The sequence below is a fragment of the Echinops telfairi genome, unplaced genomic scaffold (genome assembly GCF_000313985.2).
Source record: "Echinops telfairi isolate 266 unplaced genomic scaffold, ASM31398v2 ScPeMD7_1;HRSCAF=3_0, whole genome shotgun sequence".
In the NCBI taxonomy this organism is placed as follows: Eukaryota; Metazoa; Chordata; class Mammalia; order Afrosoricida; family Tenrecidae; genus Echinops; species Echinops telfairi.
In genome coordinates this window covers 68121962-68130678 of record NW_022103896.1, presented here as the reverse complement: position 1 = coordinate 68130678, position 8717 = coordinate 68121962, and positions in this window count along the sequence as shown.

The window sequence follows — 8717 nt, the reverse complement described above, 5'->3', positions numbered from 1 at the left end:
AAACTCGAATATATATTGTTGTAAAAACTAAATATATAGTAAATGATACACATTATTGTTGTATATAATAAGTGATCAAGCAGATTTAATTATTATTGCTAGTACTATCTATATCATGCCAAATATCCACTAATTTAAAAAAATGTAATTGGCCAGACTAAAAGTGATTTCATTGAGCGGTATTTTGGAATTTTATGATTCTTATCGACTGAGATGTGCTAATGAAAACCACCTTATGAAAACTGCTCAAGTAAGTAAGGGTGCTGTTTATTACAGTACATATATTCTCTTGAAAAGGACCTACAACAAAGATCTATTCCTGTTCTCAATGGCCGTTGTACTTTTCCTGAGCTACAGATTTTCATTGTTAACTCATGTTTAAATTTACACATATTGTAAATCTTCTTGGTTTCTCTTCTGTTATTGAAAGTCCCAGTGCCCAATCAGCTCTAACTTTCTCAAATTCATAGAGCCATTTGTCATGCTCTGTAAAGATAAACTCTATTTTTCTTATTAATATCTTACTTTGACATGACGTAATTTTTATATAACCACCAAACCCACTGTTGTCAAATCAATTCTGATTCATAGTGATCCTGTGCAGGATTTCTGAGACTATAAATCTTTATGGGAGTAGACAACTTCATCTTTCTCCCGAGGAGAAGCAGGTATATTTATGATTAGCAGTCTAGCCCACAGCACTACAAGGACTCTTTATTTTTTATATAAGCTATGTTAGATTATTTTTCTAATGATATAGTGGGTGATACATTAGGCTGATGTACTAGGCCGGGTTGTCTACAGAAATAGAACCAATGACACTCATATGTATAAAAGCAAACACTTTATTCCAAGAGTATGTTTAAGATTTCTGTCTTAAGTGGAGGAAGCCAAGACCAGAGGTACCAGACGTTGCTGCATGGAGACCAGGAGACAGAGCAAAGGAGCCAGGCTGAGACCAGAGGCGGAAGCAAGGAACGCATGAGACAGAACAGAGGACTAGCACCAAGACTGTGAGACTCTAAAACCGAGCAGTGAGTAGGCTTCCTGCTCCATAGAAATAGAAGCCAAGGGACCATGTGGCTGAGACCATAGAGGGACTGTAAGGTATAAAGTGATACTTCTGTGGACCAAGGACTATAACCTTACTGTTTACTGATTCAGCTTTTGGTAACCTATGAAACCCTAGTAAACCTCCATCTTTGTGCATTTTGTGTGGCCGTTGCAACATATTCCTAAGCCCAGCATAAAAGTAGGCTGCCATGGGAGAAGCAGTCGGTGTCAGAACAGGTAAAGAAAGATAGAGGAGAGAGGCATGTTTGACTTCTGCCTCATGGTGATATGAATGTCAGAGGAGGGCAGCTATGGCCCCACTTCAACCTTGCTTACTGCAACTAGTATAAAGTACATGCAAGGGACAGTGATAAACAAGGTAGACAGTCTGGCCTGTCATCGTTTATATTTTGGTCATCCACCAAAAATCAAATTCACTGCCATTGAGCCCATTTGGACTCATAGTGCCTCTATAGGACAGAGTAAAACTGGCCTTTGGGGCAGACAAACCACTGTTTTCTACTAGGAACTGCTGGTGAGCTCAACTGATGACCCTGTGGTTAGAAGCTCAGTGATGGGTAATGCACTATGGTCCCCCAGAGAGCCTATATTTGGGGCATAAAGGGTTAAAATAACTTGGTCTAAAACATAATGCACACTGTCAAGTGAAGTGTTTGAAGTTACAACATGACTTCCTTTCTTGCTAGTGTGGTGAGAAAATATTTCCCACAAAATACAAATTGCTGTTTCACCATGAGTTTTTTTTTTGGGGGGGAGGGTCAATTTACAATCACATCATTATTCATGACAAGACATTACTAAAATAAAGACAACTTCTTCCTTATTGATTTTCCTAAAAACTGCCTTCCTTATTTCACTCATACTTCATCTATAATCGGGAGAGGAAAACTATGAAGTCGATCAATTCTACAAGGGAGCAATATAACTTGAATATGAAGTGTGATTATTATTGACCATCCAATAAGAAAGATACAAAGAGGGATTTATAGCCATTCCTGAAATTGGCTGAGTCATTTTCAACGCACTGTGTTTCCTTCTTGAACAAAAGTACAGTGATATTTCACACGTACATTTTTAGAGCTCAATGTCTCCTGGGAAGTAGATATTTATGTAAAACTTATTGGATCCAATGCCATTAACTTTTTAAACTTGGGCATTTGAGTATTAGGACTTCCAGGTATGTTTAGCCATTAAGTACTTTTAGCACATTTATTTTATAATGTCTTAAAGGTCTTGCTTTCCAAGGTGCCCTTGGAAAGTACCAGGAGGTCTTTAGTGGCTTTCAACCTTCCTCATGCTGCGGCCCTTTCAGACACTTCCTCATGTGGTGATGACCCCCAACCATAACATGATTTTCCTTGCTATTTCATAACTGTAATTTTGCTACTCTTATGAATCCGGTTTCCCCTGTGAAAGGGTCGTTCCACCCCCAAAGGAGCCGTGGCCCACAGGTTGAGAATGGCTGGATTCTGGATGCTTGGCAGATAGGTAAGCAATAAATAGCTAAATTATGTGGAGACACTCAAGCGATCAGTTTTTCTGTTTCCCTGTCTTTTAGTTTGACAGCATTTTTAGGGGAATCTGGGATGACCTTTCTCGGTGACAACAAAGGAGATGTCATTTTTCCTTTGCTCACAGCATGTGTGTTAAACGAGTTTGTTTCTAGGTGTTTCTGAGAGTCCTAGGACAGAATGATGGCTTGAGATCGAGATTTGAAGTACATACTTTTAAACATTTTAATGTTATTTTCATTTTGCTGTAGAATTCTTATCATTCATGTCATGGATTCATTGAAGGCTCTATTCATGTCAGTTTGATCTCAGTGGAGGCTTCAGTTTTGCTATGATGATAATCAGGCTTCATTGGTACTTACAGACTAAAACAGACTCAGAAGAAAAGCTTGCCAATCTAATTCCCAAAATGAGCCAGTAAACCCAGTGGTCTGATAAGCAGTGGATCCTCGGGATGGTACAAGACCAGGAGTGTTCCTTCTGTTGTGCATCATGAGTGTGTGTGTTGTGGGGGGTGGGGGCTGTGAAGTGACTTCAAAGAAGCTAACAGAGCAACAGTCTGTATTTTGCTGATGGTTGAGTTTAAATGAATTTTCTAGGGGAGAGCTGAAATTAGAGTTCAGAAATCACATACAAATAGCACACCAACAACGAGTTAAAGTTGCTTGATTACTATATATTTTTTTCACTTCTGCTGCACTGGACCTCTTTAGGGTGTAAAAAAGCAAGGATGTTACTTTGAGAACTAAGGTGTGCCTGACTCAAGCCATTGTATTTTCAACTTCACCGTATATGTGTGAAAGTTGGATATTGAATAAGGACACCCGAACAAGGATCACTGCCTTTGAATGATGGTTCTAGAGAAGAATATTGAAGGTATCATGCACTGCCCAAAGGACAAGCCAATCTGTCTTGGGAGAAGTACAGCCAGAATGTTCCTTTGAGGCAAGAATGATGAGACTTCATCTTACAAACTTTGGGCATGTTATTAGGAGAGCCCAGTCCCTGGAGAAGGAAGGACATCATGCTTAGTAAAGTAGAGGGGCAGTGAAAAAGGAGGAAGGTCCTGAAGGACAGCGTGGTTTAATCAATGGCCTCAAGTATGGCAACAATTGTGAAGCTGGCTCAGGACCATGCAGTGTTTTCCTCATAGAGTGACAATGGATCAGAGTCGATTGGATTGCACCTAACAACAGCAACACGAATTAGAATCAGCTTCAAGGCAGTGGTTACATTAGAATTGGTAAGCATCCCATTCACCCATGTCTTTTTCAGGTTGAATTGACCAGCAGTGCCCAGTAAATTGAGAAAACGACCCTAATTTTCCAAATACAAAATATTCTTTGAATCATAAAAAATTATCTGAGGTCCTTTCTTAATCTTTCAAATCATTTTCATGCTTTAAAAAATGTTTCAGTTCATGTTTGAAAGAATTAGAATGTATGTTCTTCAAAATTACCTGTTAGGACCAAACTTTAATTACAATATTAAAATTATGATAAAACATTGATTGTTTTAGAAAGTTACAGGGCTTTGTTCATTTGTTTTTAACCATATGTGGTGCTCTTCTACCTCTTATTCTTGAAAATATGCCAAACACTACCTGAAAACGTGTCATCTGATATATTTCTAACACATCATATGTTTAGTAAATGTTTCTCTGTAAGAGATTAAAAAAAGTCATTAATTGGCCAGATTATAAAAAGTGTTTAACCTTCAATTGTTGGGAATGTTTTTAGTTCATGCCACTCTTGCATTTGGGCAATTTTGAAGGGCCATGGAATAAAGTCCAAACAGCCTGGCATTTAATCAGTAATTACATGTGACTTTATGTATGTGAGGAGAATTGTGGTTCATTGGATTTTCAATGGTTGTTTTTTATTCTGAATCACATTAAACTTGCTGAAAGTGAGGAGGAAAATAAGCACTTGCTGATGAGGATCAAGGATTGTAGCCTTCCCTATGGATTACAACTCAAAAACCCTCACACCTGGACCAACAGGTAACTTCATGGTAAATGGAAAAAAGACTGAAATTGTTAAGGATTTCTTCTTATCTGGATCCACCAGTAGTCATGCAAGCAGTAGTTAAGAGATCAAACAACACATTGCATTAGGTAAGCCTGCTGCGGAAGACACTTTGTTGTAAAGCCAGGCTGTTACTTTGAAGGCTGAGGTCTGCCTGACCCAAGCCTTGGTGTTTTCAATAGTCTCATACACATGCGAAAGTTGGACACTGAATAAGGGAGATTTAAGAAAAATTGATGAATTGGAACATCTAGTGAAGAATATTTTAAGAAAAATTTCTTGATGACTTCAAAATTGATGCATTGGTGAAGAATATTGCAAGTACCGTGGTCTACCTAAAGAACAAACAGATGGGCCTTGGAAGATGTGCAGTCAGAATGGTCCTCAGAGGCAAGGGTGCTGAGACTGTCGCCTGTACTGTGGACATGTTATCAGGAAAGACTAATGCCTGGATACTTGGTAAAGTGGCGGGGCAATGAAAAGCGATGGATTGACCCAGTGGCTGCAGTATTGGGCTCAAATATAAGAATAATTGTGAGGATGGCTCAGGACCCAGCAATGTTTCATTCTTCTGTATGTAGGGTCATTATGAACTGACTTGATGGCACCTAACAGCAACCACAACATATATGAATTCCTCCCCGGTTTTCACATGCAGAATTGTATTCTGTTTCAGAGAAAATGACTTCATGACGTTTTATGGCTTCTTGTCAACGAGTTATACTTATCAGCATTACAGGTTAATGGCCTTCTTTTTTCATTTATACAAGAACATGGATAACAAGATCGACCTCTGCCTTTCCCACATTTTTGTGAGAGTCATACTCTCGCTATGGTTGTCACTTTGGTTGCCTTTGAATTGATTCTAACTCGTGGTAACTTCTTGTCTACACGGTCGAACTGGTCCTCAGGTTTTGTCTAGAGTATGTTGGGCATGGGCGGTGGGGGTGGTGGTGGTTGAAGAGCCAACCTGTCCACTTGTAGTTGAATACTTAACCATTTGAGCTGCACAGGGGTTCCACACCAGTTCCGAGACAGAAAATACAGGACAAACTTGGAAAGTTCTAGAATACTAATTAGTGGAACTTGGAAATATTTTATTTTTATAGAGAAAAATGATTAGAAAATGCTTTCATTGTGCAGAAGAATCCTAAAGCTGGTAGTAAAATTCTTCATTTACAATAGCTTTGTTACATTAGCTTCATTAAATTAGCTATATTTTTTTTACAGCTAAGTGTCAGGCACTGTAGCAGATGCTAGGAATGTGATTGAGAATAAGATAAGGTTCCTACCGTTTTTGAGACTTAAAAGTGAGTGTATAACAGAGACAATAATTTTTTTGTACATGAAGGACAAACAAAATGCACATGTACTAATTGTACAATTAGTACAAACAATAGTGTGATCACATGATTTCTTCACAGTCCATTTAAAAAAATACTGGTATTTTTATACCAATGTTTATTGCAGCACAATTTACACTAGCTAAATAATGGAAACAGCTGAAATATCTTTCAGTAGACGAACAAATATGCAAAATATGGTGCATTCATATAATAGAAAACCACTCCGTTATAAAGAGAAGTGAAGTCTGATGCGTGCTACATGAGTGAACCTCGAAAACATTACTTTGAGTGAAATAAGTTAGTTGCAAAAGAACAAATACTATATGATTTCATTTGCATGAAATAAACAGATATATAGAAACCAACGATTATTTGTGATTACTATCAGTAGGAAGGAATGGTAGGAGGGGGAACATTTACTTAGGGGGTGTGTTAGTCTGGGTAAACTAGAGCAACAAAATTCATAGACATTCATATTTCATAAGAGAGAGTTTTATATAAAGGGTAAGTGTACATTAAGAAAGCATCCCAACCCAGTCCAGTCCAAACCCATAAGTACATTAGCCCATATGTCCAACACTGATCTACTAAGTCCTCCTCAATCTTACAAAACACACGCAATGACACCGACTGCAGGAGGAAAGCCGAATCAGTGAGTGTGTAAGTAGCTTAGCGCTGGCAGGGGTCTCAATGCAGCTACTCCAGCACCCAGGGCTGCATCGGGGTAGGTCCATGTGACTTTTCCTCAGGGATGTTGTGCAAGAAGTGAGTCTTGCCAGCTGAAGCAGGGAACTGGCTAGCAGCTGCACCTTGGTCTGACCATCAGAAAGCAAGAGACCAGAAAGGCGAGGCTTGCGGAGCCATTTACCTTTCTGCCCTCAATTAATCCCACATGTGTTCATTGGCCAGGTTTGCACAATAAGCCTTAACTATCACAGGGGGCATTAAGTTTATAGTAATGGCAGTGTAATGATTTGGGAAAGGATAGTGAGAATGCTTATAAAACTTAAAGAATATAATCAATGTCATTCAATTCTACATGTAGAAATTATCGAGACAGTGTGTGTTCTCAGATATATTTTCAGCACAATAAGAAACACAAGTAATAGTGATGAGTGCCATAAAGGAGTTGAGTGCTGTGACACAGAGCAACAGAGGGGTTTATTTAAGATAGAGGTTGTGATGAACATAAATATAACTCATTTGTCTTAAATTTTTTTATTTTAATAAATTATTTATTAGGGGCTCTTACAACTCTTTTAATAATCCATACACCAATTGTATGAAGCACATTTGTACATATGTTGCCATCATCATTTCCAAAACAACTATCTTCTTTAATTTCTTTTTTTTAATTACATTTATTGGCGGCTCTTACACCTCTTATCACAATCCATACATTCATCCAGTGTATATAGTTGGGAACCATCAACTTTCTTTTTTTTTTTTTCCATCAACTTTCTTCACCACATTTAATTGTGCACCAATTTAGACTTCAGTGATCATGTCTGTAAGGTGAACACAGAAGGCTGGGTTATTAGAACAAAGTGCTCTTGCACTGAGGGAGTACTTGAGTAGAGACCCCATACCCATCTGCTACCTTAATACTTAACATTTAGATATATGTACCTAGGCCTATACCCATATTGTTATAAATTAATGTATTTACACTGTACATGCCTATATTTATAGCTCTATAAATGCCTTTTGCCTCATACTGCTTCTCTCTATTTATTTTTACTCTCCTCCTGTCCCACTAGCATGTTCAACTTTCATTCAACTCTCAGTACTTTATCTTGGCTACATTGCACTTGATCATATCCCATAAGGCATTCTACACCCTCCTTGCCACTGATTTTAGGTCTTTTATTGTCCCCTTGTCCCTGGGTTTGTTGGCTCCCTCCCCCATTCCTCCCCCACCCTCCTCTCCCATGTCCCCCCATAGCCATTGGCCCCCTTGTTTTCTCCTCAGAGCCAGTTATCCTGCCTATCCTATATGGATGGACATGAGAAAAAAGAAGGAAGGAGGAAAAAAGAGAGAGAGAGAGAGAAAATTAATCCTCTAAATAGTTCCAGGTCTGTTTGCTGACCCTTCTAAATGTTTTCCAATCTGGTCTGGTGAAGTGCCACATCCTGCCCACTGATTCCGAGGTCTATTTTCGGGGTTCCTTGGGTACTTCATTGTTTTGCTCCCCTTGCTGTTCTGCTGCACTCCCTTCATGTTTCATTCCAATGTTGGGGGGGCAGACAGGGCATAATTCCCACACTGCCTTCAGTGCTGTCCCCTGTAGCCCTGTGGGTCAGTGAGGAGGCATCGTGTCTCGTGGTGGGGCCAGCCCCTCAGTCCTCTCTGTGCTAAGGGTGCTTTGAGCAGGAATGTCATCCTCGAGGCTTAGTATGGCCACGTTTCAGTTCTCTCTCTCTTTCTCTCTCTCTCTCTCCTTCCCTTCCTCCTCCTGTGCTGTATCTTCAGTGCTGTCCACTATAGTGTATTCTTCTGGGTAGAGGATTGATGTAGCTGGGACTGGGGCCGGCCCCGCATACCTTTCTGTTAGTTCACTGCTTCAGGCTGGTATGTTGGCCTTGCAGTTCTTGCTTTCCTGTGGAAACATGAAAAATACCCTCCCCCTCTGTGGGTTAGTGCCCTGTTCCCCCACTATCCACGTCCTCCCCCCATTCCTCCACCTTTTCCCCTCCTTTTTAATTGGCTGCCATATGCATCCCTGGGTTGGGTCTGCCCCCTGATAGAGTACCTAGAG